Consider the following 14445-nt stretch of genomic DNA (forward strand, 5'->3'; position numbering starts at 1 on the left):
GTGGATAAAACCAAAGCTATGCAAAGAACTTAGTCTTTGCTCCAACCAAAGCCTGTCATAGGGGGGAAGGGGGGGAGAAATGACCCAATCATTATATGCACATATGTATAAAATAAAAATTAAAAAACAAAATTGCTTCCTTCAAAGTACTAACTTCATTTCCTAGTACTGCTTATCATTATAACACTTAAAAGTTGAGAGAAAATTATCCTTAATCCCATTAGAAATACTTATTCAACATCTTTGAAGGAATTCCTGATACTTGTTCAACATCTTTGAAGTAATACCCGATGAAGATTTCCTTTTTTTTTCTTTCTTTTTTTTAAAATTCATATGTGCATACAATGTTTGGGTCATTTCTCCCCCCTACCCCTACCCCCTCCCTTACCCCCCATTCCCCTCCCTCCTCTCCCCACCCCCTTGCTACCCAGCAGAAACTAGTTTGCCCTTATCTCTAATTTTGTTGTAAAGAGAGTATAAGCAATAATAGGAAGGACCAATGGTTTTTGCTAGTTGAGATAAGGATAGCTATACAGGGAGTTGACTTACATTGCTTTCCTGTGCATGTGTGTTACCTTCTAGGTTAATTCTTCTTGATCTAAACTTTTCTCTAGTTCCTGGTCCCCTTCTCCTATTGACCTCTGTTCTTTAAAGTATCTGCTTTAGTTTCTCTGTGTTGAGGGCAACAAATGCTAACTAGTTTTTTAGGTGTCTTACCTATCCTCATACCTCCCTTGTGTGCTCTCACTTTTACCTGATGAAGATTTCTATGGCTTCACTTTCATGGGCCCTGTTCAGGTATAGCTGATTCTGGAGGGTTTCCGTGGGCATATGCACCTTCTGACTCATCTGCTTAGTGGCCAATGGCCTTTTGCACTGTAGCTGAGTTCTCTACCCAGGCCAAAGCCAGGACTGCATTCTCCATGCAGGGCAGATCTCCACTGTTGATGGCATTAGTGTAGGTCAGCTCCAGGTTCTCTAGATCTACAAAGAAGGAATAACTCAAGATATTTATTTATTTATTTTACCTATGAATTAATTTTTATTTTAGTTGTGAACCTTGGCTGTTGTTTGTATATTTTTATTTGCAAGCATGTCCGTGTCATGTTTTGTTTCTCTTCAGGTGACTTGGCTGTCTGTGAAAAAGTGGCCTGCTCAAGGACATTGCTGAGAATTATAACCAAATTCACAGCATCAATTCCAATTTGTAGTTAGTTTTTCTCACAGCCACAGGCTAGGCTGCTCCCTAATTATCACATCCAAGCTGTCTCTGTGTGGTGGGTGGATAGTGGGTAAGGCAGATATCAGGGCTGGTACACAACTTCAGGTCAGGCATGGTGGACATGGTGGCTATGACCACTCACTGACTTTCTTCTTCATCCTCATGTGATCACTACTTCTTAAATTTCCCTGTACTGGGTCCCTACAGAAATCCATTTTGGCTTCTTTGTCTCCAATAAACAACATGACTCATTTTTCTATTAGATCAAGTTTAAGATGTCTAAAATAATTGTAGACCCTGCATGTCTCAAACTTGAACTAAAGGAAAGCTTCACCCTCTCTTCATCTTACAATGAACAGAAGAAATGGGAAGTTGACTCACGAGGTCCACTGACCATGACGCCTCCTGGAAGAGTAGTTTTTGAATAGATGAAGATGTAAAAACAGAATTCTGCCACTTGTTGCACAAAATCAGAATCTAGCTCATTATCATGCAATGTCTTCAGACAGGTGAGCTTTTACTCAGTGAGTGGGTAGAAGACAAAACATTTCTTTCTTGGAAAGAACTTTTGAACACAGATTTGGAGCAGGTTGTACTTTTCATCTTCACTGGTACCTAGAGAAATTTTTTTGAAGAAAGAGAAATAGCTATTACAGTCTCAATGAATTATTAAAAAATTTCTTTAAGCTAATGTTGGGTATGTGCAGCTTCACAAAATCTAAGTAGGGAGATGAATGCAATCTAATAATAATGCAGGAAAAGGAAAGCAAAAGAAATTTGCAATTTATTGTAATTAATAAATCTGTTAAGATGGATTATCTCAAAAATAAATACTCTTTTGTGATAGCTAGAACATAGAAATAGAAGCCTGGACATAAATACTTGCACAAAAGTATTAATTTCTAGTGTCTTTCCTCTCTGTTTCCAAATCAGCAGTCCCTTTACCTTTCTTTAGCTTCAGGGAATTCTCCAAGTACTCATCTGCCATGAGTGGCTGTCCATCTGCTTCCAGCTCCAGAGTCTCATCTCTCAGAGTCCACCCAAAGTCTGGGAAGAAGCTCACAAAGTCAGATGAGTCCTCAACCTCATCCTCTCCAGGTGAGGAATTTACCCAGATTCGCTTGGTCAACTCTGTCACATATCTAAGAAGTTAACTAAGGAAAACCAGCAAAGAAAACCTCCAAAGCTAGGACCACTTATCCCATATTAGTTCCCAAAGCTTGAGTTTTGCCTTCATTCTTAACCTAAGTATAAATCCTTTAATAGGTACTTAGCTCTTCCTCATGAAGAGTGTACATGAGTCATTTCTGTTTTCTGATTTTGAGCCTGAATCACCAGGATCCAGAGTCAAGTAGCTGTCTTATTAATAAAGGTCTCTTCTCTGAGTTTGGTGCTGTTCTAGACCACAAAAAGGATACAGCAACTGGTCCACGGCCTGCTAGTTGATGGTTCCCATGCTGTTGTACACAAAGGTGCTGCTCACGAGTATTGCCAAGGTGATGATCCAGTAGCAGTCATTCTGGTTGCCTCCCTGGAGATCAGGTTGTTCTTATGCCACTTTCCATATTACCAGTAGTTAAACTGTGTTTACCTAATTAGCATTTTTTCCTAGTCCAGTTAGAAAAATCTATGTGATCTTTATGATCTGTGCAAGGAACTCAAGTCCAAAGCAGAATGATTGCTGGTTTGAGTTGGACTTTGCATGTTTTTGGTTTTGATGTTTTTGAGTTACATGATTCTCATGAGGTCCTCTAATGACCATTGGCAGATTGCTGAAAAAGAACAGTGGAGATTGGTGGGTATTCTAAGGTCTTAAATGCAATTTAAACTTGAAATTTTCTATCATGTTCATACCAATATCAACTTTTATAAAATTTATAATACTTGTAGCCATTTTGATATTTTCCAATGTTGGGATTGACCCAGAGTCTCTCATAAGCTAAGCAAGTGCTCTGCCAGTGACCTATACATTCAGTCTATTGCAATTGTCTTATTGAGCAATTATTGTATGTCTGGAACATTGTTTACCTTTTTCAATGTTCAAAGCCATATTAGGAAGCAAATATAGAACTATTACATCCACTTGACCAATCTGAAAGCTGACACTCAAAGAAATCAAATAAGTTGCTTGAGGCTACTTAGTTAGCAACAGAGTTTAAATTTAAACATGTCATAGTACTTCAAAGGTCAAATCCTTAACTAAAATTCTCTCTAGGATAAGACCTATGACATTGAATTTCTTTATGCAACCTTTATGTTTATGGATGCGGGGTAACTTGCTTATCTTACAAACTGTTGTTAATAGTAAAACTACAGTGCACTTACCATCTTGCTCTTTTACTAGGAGTCTGTCTTATTAATATTTTCCTCTCACAATATGTAAACATAAATGAAAAGACATGTTAAGTGCAAGCTCCTAAAGAAAAATCTAAAAAAATGTAGAGATGTGTTCAGACAGGAGGGGTTTAATCCAAAATTGAATTCTCAATCCTTACTTTCTCCACATCTCCCAGACCTTTGGTGTCCAGCAGAACTAGGGTGTGGTTTGGCTTCTTTGGATGAGGCACACACCATGTCCAGATTCCTTTGGTGTGAGACTTCACTGTGGAGCCCAGGGAGAAGACTGCAAAACATGGAGGCGACAAGACAGGTGGAGATTTATAGTAGCAGGTAGTTCTGGAAATTGACATAAAGCATACCATACTCAAGGTTAGAAGAGATCACTGAAGTATCAATCTTAGTATCAGAGAAATAATTAAAATTTAGAATATGGGAATAAATCATCACTTTCACGCTAAAGAAAACTAGAAATAGAAGGAAAGTACTTTCGCATGATTAAGACCATGTGAGAAAACCCACAGCTAACATCACCCTCAATGACAAAACACTTAAAGCTTTTCCTCTATGATCAGAAAAAGAAAAGGTTCCTTACTTTGACCACTTGTGTTCAACATAATACCAGAAGTCTTATCCAAATTAATTAGGAAAGAAAAGGAAACAGAAGGCATCCAAAATGGAAAGGATGAAGTAACGTGATCTCTATTTACAGATGAAGTGATCTTACATGTAGAACACCTTAAGTATTCCACAAAACACTGTTGGAAATAATAAATTAATTCAGTAGAGCTGCATCATACAAAATCACCATGCAGAAATCATTTATACGGTTAGTTCCATTTCTGTACACTGACAATGAACAATTTGAATAGGAAATTAAGAAAAAAAATCCCATTACAATAGCATCAAATGCATAAATGACTTAAGTACTTAGCCAAGAAGGACAAAGACTTACATAGAAAAAGTTGAAATGGTTGGGAAAAGAAGTTAACGAATACACAAATAATTAGAAAGATGAAAGACAGCCTGTGTTTATATCTGGAAGACTTAATAGTCTTTAGATGTCAACACTACCTATACAGATTCAATGCAATGCCTATCAAGATTCCAATGAATTATATTAATAGAAGTATAAAAATCCATCCTAATTTTCATAGAAAAAGTCAAGAGATCCCCAAATAGTTAAAACAGTCTGAAAAAGAAAGAACAAAGTTGGAGGTGTTACAGTTGAGTTTTGAAACTTGCTATAAAATTATGGTAATCAAAACAAATGTGGTACTAACATAACTGACTGACACATGAACCAGTAGTACTAAATAGAGAGCCCAGAAGTAAAGAACAGCTGGGTGCACCCTGTCATCCCAGTTATGGTGATCCAGATCAGTCTGGGCAAAAAAAGGGAGGTTTTATCTCAAAAATGACCAGATTAAAAAGGGCTGCAGGTATGGCTCAAGAGGTAGAGAGACTTCCTAGCAAGTGGAAGCCCAGAAATGATATCCTAGTACTAGAAAACACAAAGAAACAAACAAACAAAAAATGTGACATTGAGAAAACTAGATATTGACATAAAAATAATTCAGCTGTTAATCTTCTGCTGTATGAAAATTGGCTCAAAATGAATCAAAACTCTAAACATTAGAATTAAAACTATAAGCATCATGGAAGAAAACACAGGGGGAATAACTTGCCATAATGCTGGGTTTGACAGTGATTGATATGATACCAGAAACTAACATAAAAAAGATACATGGTAAGCACATATGTAAATGTCAAATGAATACCCCAGAACAACTATTATATGCTAAAAATAAAAAAAAAATAATGTGGGATCTTCCTTATATGTTATATCAAAGAAATGTCAGATTGATCAAAATATAGACATGAAATATTGAAACATAAAAATAAATAATATGGGAGAGTGTTCAAAAGAGAATCCTGAAGGTGGCATTTTCTAAGTGTGACATAAAAGAAAGAATTGATAGAGTCAACTACATAAAAAATTCTCCATGAAACCATAAGAAAAACTAGAAAATAAGTGGCCATATGAAAAAAAATAATTTATATCACAAAATCAGAAACTAATCCAAAACAATTCTTTAAATTTGTGAGATAAAAGAATACCCTCTGAAAATAATTAGACATATATATAGGAAATAATTAAATATGTTCAACTTCAATAAAAATAATAAGGTGTGAAAAGCAAAACTATGAGATACCTAGGTTCACTATATTTTAGCCAGGAACAACATGTTTTTATATTTTGTTTTGCTTTGAACCTGGGGAGAGAACAAATACATTTTCATTGCTGGTGAAAATACTAACTTGATGTGCAATTGTACATCAAATTCTGACATACACAAACCTATGACACACTAAGTAATTATGTTGTAGATTTCATTGCCAAATGCAATCTTGTGCCATGTGGCACATATAGTCATGGCACACACAGATGTGCACATGTGCCTGAATCTGCTGCTCTGTTCCCTCTGAGGATCTAGGCTCACCATATGAGCTGTGTTCTTCAACCTACTCACTTTCATGATTACCCAGCACTGAGACACTGTTTTTGCTCACAGCCAAAAGAATTATGCTTAAATAGCAAAGAGAATTCTAGAATCATGTGAAACATCCATTTCTACCATAGCACTTCTTTCAATTCACATCCTTCTCTGAAATAAACATTTTTAATATAGGGATTAATTTGTCACTGAAAATGATGTAGACTTGCAGATGGGTGAACTCACAAGTTCTCATAAAGTGGTCAAACAGAAACTCTGATTGACTTCTAATTTCTTCCTTTGCTCTGTAGTCTTAATGACATAGCTCTACTTTCTAGAGGGTTGTAAATGAGCGTACAGTGGTCTTCCGGGTCCCCCAAGTAAAGCCACTATAATCAAAGTCCTGCATCTGAGCTAGTCCACTTCCACCCATTGGTGACAACCTCATACTGCAGGTCTGGACGGTCTGGTATAAGGGGACAAAGTGGCAATAACAATCCTGCTCCCTCTCATAGCTCTCAGTACACATGACCAGCCCTTGAAATGGTCATGAGTTCTGTGTAATTCAGCTGTCACTTCTTTGGGTCTTACCTATATCACATAACACCATGAGTGTTAGGAAGCCAACTAGCCATCATGAAATGTTAGCTCTGGAGGTAACAGGAAAGAGAAACAATTGGGAAGACAATGTTTATGAGAAATGATACAAGTCTAGAGATCAGAAACATTCAAAACTGAGGTGAATAATTCATTAAAGAATATAAAAGCATCTTACACACTTTGTCCTTCAATCATTAGTTGTCAGCTTTTGTTTAAAAAAAAGTTTATATGCACACCACAATTAGATTCCCAGCAGAAGGTCTTTGGCATATGTGAAAAAATTTAGATACACATTAAATTATTAAAATAATCAAAGAGCTACATCAGGTGCTTCCTTGACTATTCTATAAGCAGGCAGTCTCATGACCATTACTGCACAGAGTATTTTCATACAGTAATATGCCACTGCTTGAGCATTCCCACAACCCTTTTTCCCTTTTCTGGGGCTTCCTTTACAAACTGCCTCTCTGGCACTACCTCTTACAGAGTGAATTGGAATTGGCCATTCATTTATCATGGGAAGTTCAGTGGTGAGTCCTGGGAAAGGGTTAGGAATGTATCAAGAATTCAAAGAAAGCAGAAGAGCCCTCTGTTCAAGAATACTGGGAAATGGTTTTGGAGGGGGTCTAAAAAATTGGTGTGAGGTCTACTTAGTTCTTCCTCCATATCTGTGTGCAGCAACAGTGGTGATGACATAACCAACAAGAGATGTATTACTGAACTTGGCAAAAACTGGCAAGAACAAATGTATCCAACCCTGACACATGACATGAATAAGTTTGGCACTCAAAACCAAATCCACAAATTCTCAGAATACTACTGTTTCCTAAATATGCAGTGTTGGATGGTGCATGTGGCCACCTGATTCAGTGTCCGAATCCTTGTCTTTAGATTTTATTGCTCTTATTCCCTAATTTACATTCTAGAATCCTTCAACATATTCACTTAGTAAGTCCATGAGCACCCATGACCTGCATAAAACTGTGCTCATTATGACTAGAGCATAGTGGAGGCAGTACTGAGTTTGAATGGATTGCTTGAGCCTTAGCATTGTGCCTCAGTCATCACCTTTGTTCCAGAATTTCCTTTTGGTGAACTTATCTAGTACTCCATGTTCCAGTAAGATTATAACCACCCAGCTGTAAGTGATGCAGATTGACTTAAAATGTCCCTGGGATCAATTCCTAATGGCACTGACTACTAGAATTCTGGAGTTCTGAACCACTTGGATCTGTTTCACTCTTTCTCTGATACCATCCACAGAGCCTCTCTAGTACTTAGCTGGTTCTTTGTATCCACTTATGATGGAAAACCAACGGATCAACTGACAGATGTTGGGGTCTTTTAGTAATATTGAGAGCAGGGTCATTAGACATCAGGGAGCCTCAGTTCTCATAGCCAAAAAAAATGACACTAGGTTTTGGGTTACAATAAGAAAATTCTCACTCACCTTAAATCGTATCACATATGTGGCTTCACTAAAGAAAGAGATAAAAACTTTTCAGGCACCTATTAGTAGCCTTGGGATTCTGTCTATAGAACAGTAGCCTTGGGAACCATGAGGTTCTATTGCAGGAATACTAGCCTTGAAATTAAGTGGGTGCAAAATTCAGTCTGGAATAAGGACAAGTTCCAGCCCTGGGACAAGATGCAGCTCACTTGAGCTACTGAGTCTTTCACTTCTCATGCCTTGTTCATTTAAAGGTCCAGAGAATGAAGAGGCAAACCACAAAATGGGGGAAAAAATCTTTGCCTGCTATATGTCTAACAAGACATAAGTGACTTAACCAGAACATACAGGGAGCTCAAGCAACTAAACTCACCAAAAATCAACGAATGTAAAAGCATCTTACACACTAAGATTTGGGCTAATGAACTGAACAAAGATTTTTCAAATGAAGAAGCCTAAATGGTCAATAAACACATGAAGAAAGGCTCAATATCCCAGGCAATAAAAAAATGCAAATGAAAACCATGTTAGGATTCTACCTCACTCCTATTAGAATAGGACACTAACAAAAAACAAAATTAGCAAGGATGTGAGGAATAAGGAAACCCTCATACACTGTTGATGGGAGTGTAAATCAATACAACCACTATGGAAAACAGCATGGAGGCACCAAAAAAAAATAGAACTGGCATATTATCCAGCAATACCATTTCTAAGGATATACCCAAAGGAATGTAAATCAGGTTACAATGAAGACATATTCACACCCATGCTTATTGAAGCATTATTCACAATAACTAAGCCATGGCCCACAACTGACAGATTAAGAAAATGTGGCATGAATATGCAATGGGATTTTATTCAGTCATAATAAATTTTGTTGTTTGTAGGTAAATGGATGGAACTGGGGAGGATCATCTTAAGTGAAGTTGGCCAGGTCCAGATAGCCAAAGGTTGCATGTATTCTCTCTCCTCTGTGGAATATAAGCCCAATAGAAATACAAGCAATATTATGGAAAACAGGAGGTCACTAACAGGAGAGGGAGGGTAAAAGAAGGAAGTTAAGAAGATATATGTGGTTGATATACTTCATATACAAGAATGAATATAGACTTTTTAAACCTATTGAAATCAGCATAAGATGGTGAGGAGAAAGGTTACAATGCTTATATACATGGAAATGTGACAATGAAATTCTCTGTATAGCTGCCTTATACATACAAAAACATCTATTTTCAGAAACAGAGAACAGAAAGGTAAAACAGGTCCTATCTGGGGAATTACACTAGTGGAAGAGGGGAGGATGTAGGGAAAAGGTATAGGAGGGTAAATATGATGAAGATATGGTATGTATATCATATATATATATGATTATATATCACATATATATATATATATATATATATATATATATATATATATATCATATGCATTATCTATGATGTACCACATCTATTATATTCCCTTCTTCCAGATTAGGGCAATTTATGCTCATTAGCCATCCCATAGATGCAAAAGGGATCAACATCTAAGCACATAGTACAATGCTTATGGTGGAATAGTTGAAGTAAATTGCCACATGAATAAAATAGTAAACGTCTAAGTCCCAATGGCTACTGTCATCAAGCTTTGTCTCAATGCTGTCTTAGCAGGATAAAATGCTATTTCTTAGCTCAAACAATTCTATCATAGCACACTTTCTGACCCAGCCTGGACACCAGTAGAATCCCTAATTTTAAGCAGCCATCATTCCCTAAACTATCGTTATATTAATAACACATCCTGTGCCCAATCAAATCCTTGTATGACAGAGTTTTGTATGTAGCTATTGCTTATTAAATACCTATCTAAAATGTAATTGGCCACATGAAAATCAATACTCAAGGAATAGAAGTTACCCAGAAAATTGTTTCTTGAAATGAATAATTTTATAGAATGAAAAGCACTTTATTGTTGTTTATGTGTATTTCTATCACTAAAAACACTTCATGAAAAAAATTCATAACATAAAATATTGTAAAGTAAAAAATAAACAATCTCTTAAATGAGCTAGCAATGCTGTGAATTTGGGAATAATATTTGTATGGTTTTATCATTATGGATTTGCAAGTATTTTTCCTAAATAGAATCACACTAAATATATCTGAAATTAATTCATTATTACCTGCTATCTACAAATATGTCTTCAGACAATAGATTTACTTTATCTGGATTAAATCCTGGTGGGTGAATAAGAAACACATTTATTTTATTTAAAAAAGTATTCTATTATCCCTGGACTAATATTTTGGTTCCCAAAACAAAAATAAAATTAAATTTTGTTGGTCAAAGGAAAAGCAGCTGATTTCTGAGAATCACTTCTACTTCCAAGCAGCCTTGCTCTGCTCTCACTTTCAATATCTTTTATGAGAAAGAGTCTAAATTTGTGTTTTGAAATGGACACTGGAGAATACTTTTTATTCAAAATCAGAGGATAAATTTAGTGGTCACTATTTACAAAAATATGAACCTGACATGCTAAGAAAGATAATGAAAAAAGACTGGAAGAATTGTTGAGTCTTGCCAGTTGTTTTAGGATTAAGGTTAAACCACAGCCCAATCTTTAAGACACACTAGAAATTTTTGGAACTGGGCATCTGTTTGTGAGAACCTGGATAAGAATCTAAATTTAGGATCAGGCATTAGGTTGTCCAAAGATTGCACAAGACTCCAAATTCTATTAGATGGTTGAGATACTGGAGAGGCTACAGTTTGACTTTTAATATCAGCGATTAGATTGCTACTTCATAAACCTTACATGAGTGGAATCACATAGTATGTATCCTACTGTGCCACATTCCTTTTGCTTACCATTTTCATTGATATGTATCCACATTTTAATGTGTGACTTGTGGTTGTTAATTTTTATTGCTAAAACAATGAATAAGTATCACAAGGAACAAGAGGAAAAGAGGGTATGGAGAAAAGAAAACAAACAGAACAAGAAAAGAAAGAGAGAATGTGGGCAAAAGGATGTAGTTTCTGTAAAAAATGTGTACCACAGTGAAAATATCAGATCTCCTTGGTTCCAAGGGATTGGGACCATCCCACAGGTTTGGCCATTCCTCCAGGAGCATGGCAACATTGTTCTTGCTCAGGTTGGCAGCTTGGTTATCTAACTCTGCTTGTCCACTTCTCATGGGGGCAACCCCTTTAAAAATCTGAATTACAGGTAATTTGTGCCCTGGACAGTTCACAGAACTCATGAATCCAGCCTGGAATCAGACAATACACAGCTTCATACACTTCCTGATTTAATAATCAAGTACATAATGATACCGCATAAGACTTTCATTTTTTATCAACACAAATAGTGGTTCTGAAGGCCATGGAGTCAGAATATTAAGAAGAAAATGTAAATGAATAGACTCAACCAGCAGAGCCTGACTGACCTTTTTCTAAAGTCAAAATTTAACTACTTCTTAGTCCGCAGTGAATGACCCCGGACAAGGTTTGGTGACACATATGGAGACTTTTAGCTATGAAGACTAACAGCAATCAACATATATATCTTTTTACTATAGCTGATCAATCAGATATCACAGAGCTCAGAAAGAGGCCAAACTATCTCTTGCTGGATTATACAAATAGGAACTTTGAAGCAACAGTGAGGATGTTTTCTTCCCATTTACCCTAATGTGTCTTTTACTGGGGGGGTGAAGATCAGCCAAGACTCTAGGGCTGTACCCACAGGCACTGTGTATGATCACCGTCAGTATGTGACCTAAAGCAAAGAATTCTGTTTAAGGGTGAATAAGGGGAAGTTAAATTTTTTTTAATTAATGACAAACCACATTTGCAGTTAACACTTGATTATCATATGAACTCTGCTTACAATAATATTCACTCTCCAAGTCCTACCTATTTTATCTTCTGTGTGTGTTCTCAGATTACATGTGACCACCATATAGCAAGTGTGTCTAAGTACTCCATCTTCAACTCCTACTGTCTCTTCCCTGAGAAGATTAGAGATCACTCCAGGATATGACTCTGTCCTACCATATGGGGACACACATAATTATGTGTGATGTAAAGGAGAACCTCTATTGCCAGGGGCCAGTTTCCTGTGCTGCCAGGTTTACTTGTTTTTCCTCACACATTCCCTGCTCTGGAAATAACAGCATTCTCTATATTTCTTACAATTGTAAATACAAGGGCTTTGACTGAAAGGACATAAAAGGAAGTTGACAATAGATGAGTACGTGAAGAAATTGGAGACAGAAAGAAAGGGAAGGAGGGAAGGAAGGAAGGTAGGAAGGAAGGAAGGAAAGAAGGAAAGAAAGAAAGAAAGAAAGAGAGAGAGAGAGAAAGGAAGAAGAAAAGAAAAGATGGATGCCAGGCACTGCTCACGCCTGTAATCCTAGCTACTCAGGAGGCAGAGATCAGGAGAATAGCGTTTCAAAGCGAGTGATTCACAAGACCCTATCTCGAAAAACCCTTCACAAAAATGGGGCTTGTGGGGTGGCTCAAGGTGAAGGCCCTGAGTTCAAGCCCCAGTATTGCCAAAGGAAAAAAAAAAGGAAAGTTATTAAAAGGCCCCAAAAATTAAGTCTTAGGTATTTATTCACCACCAACTTCCTAATCAGAGCAGATTCATGTCAGGCCACCGCTGCAGTTTCTGTTTCCCTCTCACTCTAGAAAGCACCTGGAAAGGGGGAGAAAAGGGTGGTGCAGTTGGCAGACATCCAGTCACTTCTGTTGCAGGATTCATAGTGTGGGGTCCAGCTGTTGAGCACTGCTCTCTCCTGTCCCATGGGGAAGGGATTATTTTCTCCTGGGTTCTGAAGCACAGTGAAGGGAAGGAGAAGGTCACCCTGCTGATGTCCTTGTCTAAATCCAAGAGGCACCGAAGGAAAATCACTGGTTCTGTCCCAGGTTTCACTGTAGACAACACAGATAGTCACTGGATGCTTGTTATGTGGATCCTGGTTTCTCCTCTCTGCCTACCTCAGACCCCAAAGTCAGTTTAATTTTTTTGATCTTGGTCAATAAAGCAAAGGAAAGAATTGTCTTTCTACAGCAACTTATTTTTATTTTATATGTGACTGAGGAGGGTTTGGAGTAGGTACTTTTTAACAGTGAAATCTGGTATCAAGTCGCAAATTGAAAACTTCAAGTTAAAACGAACCATCTCTGACATGTGGTGCAGATGTGTAAAGGGGAAGTCACGTGAGGGTGGTGTGAAAATGGCTCACTTTTATTTGTCTTCTCCACCCCAAGCTGCACTCAGAGGGCTCCGCACCTGCATCTTGCTGAAGTACCTCCTGAATGTGTACAGAAGTGCAGGGATGGGGGAGGCTTGCCCATTATGCATGTGTAAAACTCAGTGGGCTTGTTTTCTGGGGGAGTGAGAATGCCAGGAGAGCAGGTGGTAGCCTATGGTAGCTAATCTGACCTGATTGAAGGTTAGCTAAGTGGACAGAGGAACAGTGGCTTGATCTGTGAGTTCATCCATTGTGGGGAAAGGATAACTAAACATTGATTGATGAGTACCAAGTTACAGTTAGATAAGAGAAGAAGGTCTGTGTACTACTGCACAGTGGAATAATTATAGATAAATAAAGAATTTTACCTTTCCAAAAGCTAAAAGAAAGGATTTTAACGTTTTCACCCTAAGGTAATGTTAAATGTTTGAGTAGATTGATACATTTAACCTGATTTACATATATATATATATATATTATATATATATATATGACACAATGCATACAATTTATACATATTTGCAAACATCAAGTTACCTAATTAATATGTATGATATATATGTTATTACGTATGGGTTAAAAGATGTTTACGTTAAAAAAACTTTCCATTGCCTCAACTTCTTTGAATTCTGTAGTTCACTAGGGTAGGCTTATTCACATTGTGATGTTCTGCAATTCCCAAATAAATGTCAGTCTTTGGAGAATCTACTAGATGCTTTGTTTCTTTATGTTTGGTTTGTTTTCTTTGTTTCATTTTGTTCTATTTTCAGGTTGTGAAGTCACTGTGGAAGACAGCAAACTTCCCTCCTTCTTCATTCCATGAAGTCCCTTTTCCTGACACACAGTGCCAAAGCCTCAATGGTTAATTCAGTAAGAAATGAGTGTACTTTAAAATTTGTTTTTCCTCTTGCCCAGAACATACTTGCACTACTGGGATATCCAGTTTCATATTCAGTTTCTCAAAACAGTGCTGCTCTGACCATCCAGGCTCAGAGGAAACTCCAAGCTAAGAAGGCTGAGAATAAGTCTCCCGCCTACAAAGCCAGGTGAGTTCTCTAGGAAACCAGGTCTTCCATGAACATTTCTCTTAATGAA

At 37.2% G+C, this 14445-nt stretch overlaps 1 pseudogene; it reads right to left on the reverse strand.

Moving 5' to 3' along the window:
• Nucleotides 1-230: 230 nt before the first annotated feature.
• LOC109675869 (guanylate-binding protein 1-like) lies at nt 231-11286 on the reverse strand (annotated as a pseudogene).
• Between the last annotated feature and the right edge of the window lie 3159 nt (nt 11287-14445).

Source organism: Castor canadensis, chromosome 8, assembly GCF_047511655.1.
Source record: "Castor canadensis chromosome 8, mCasCan1.hap1v2, whole genome shotgun sequence".
In the NCBI taxonomy this organism is placed as follows: domain Eukaryota; kingdom Metazoa; phylum Chordata; class Mammalia; order Rodentia; family Castoridae; genus Castor; species Castor canadensis.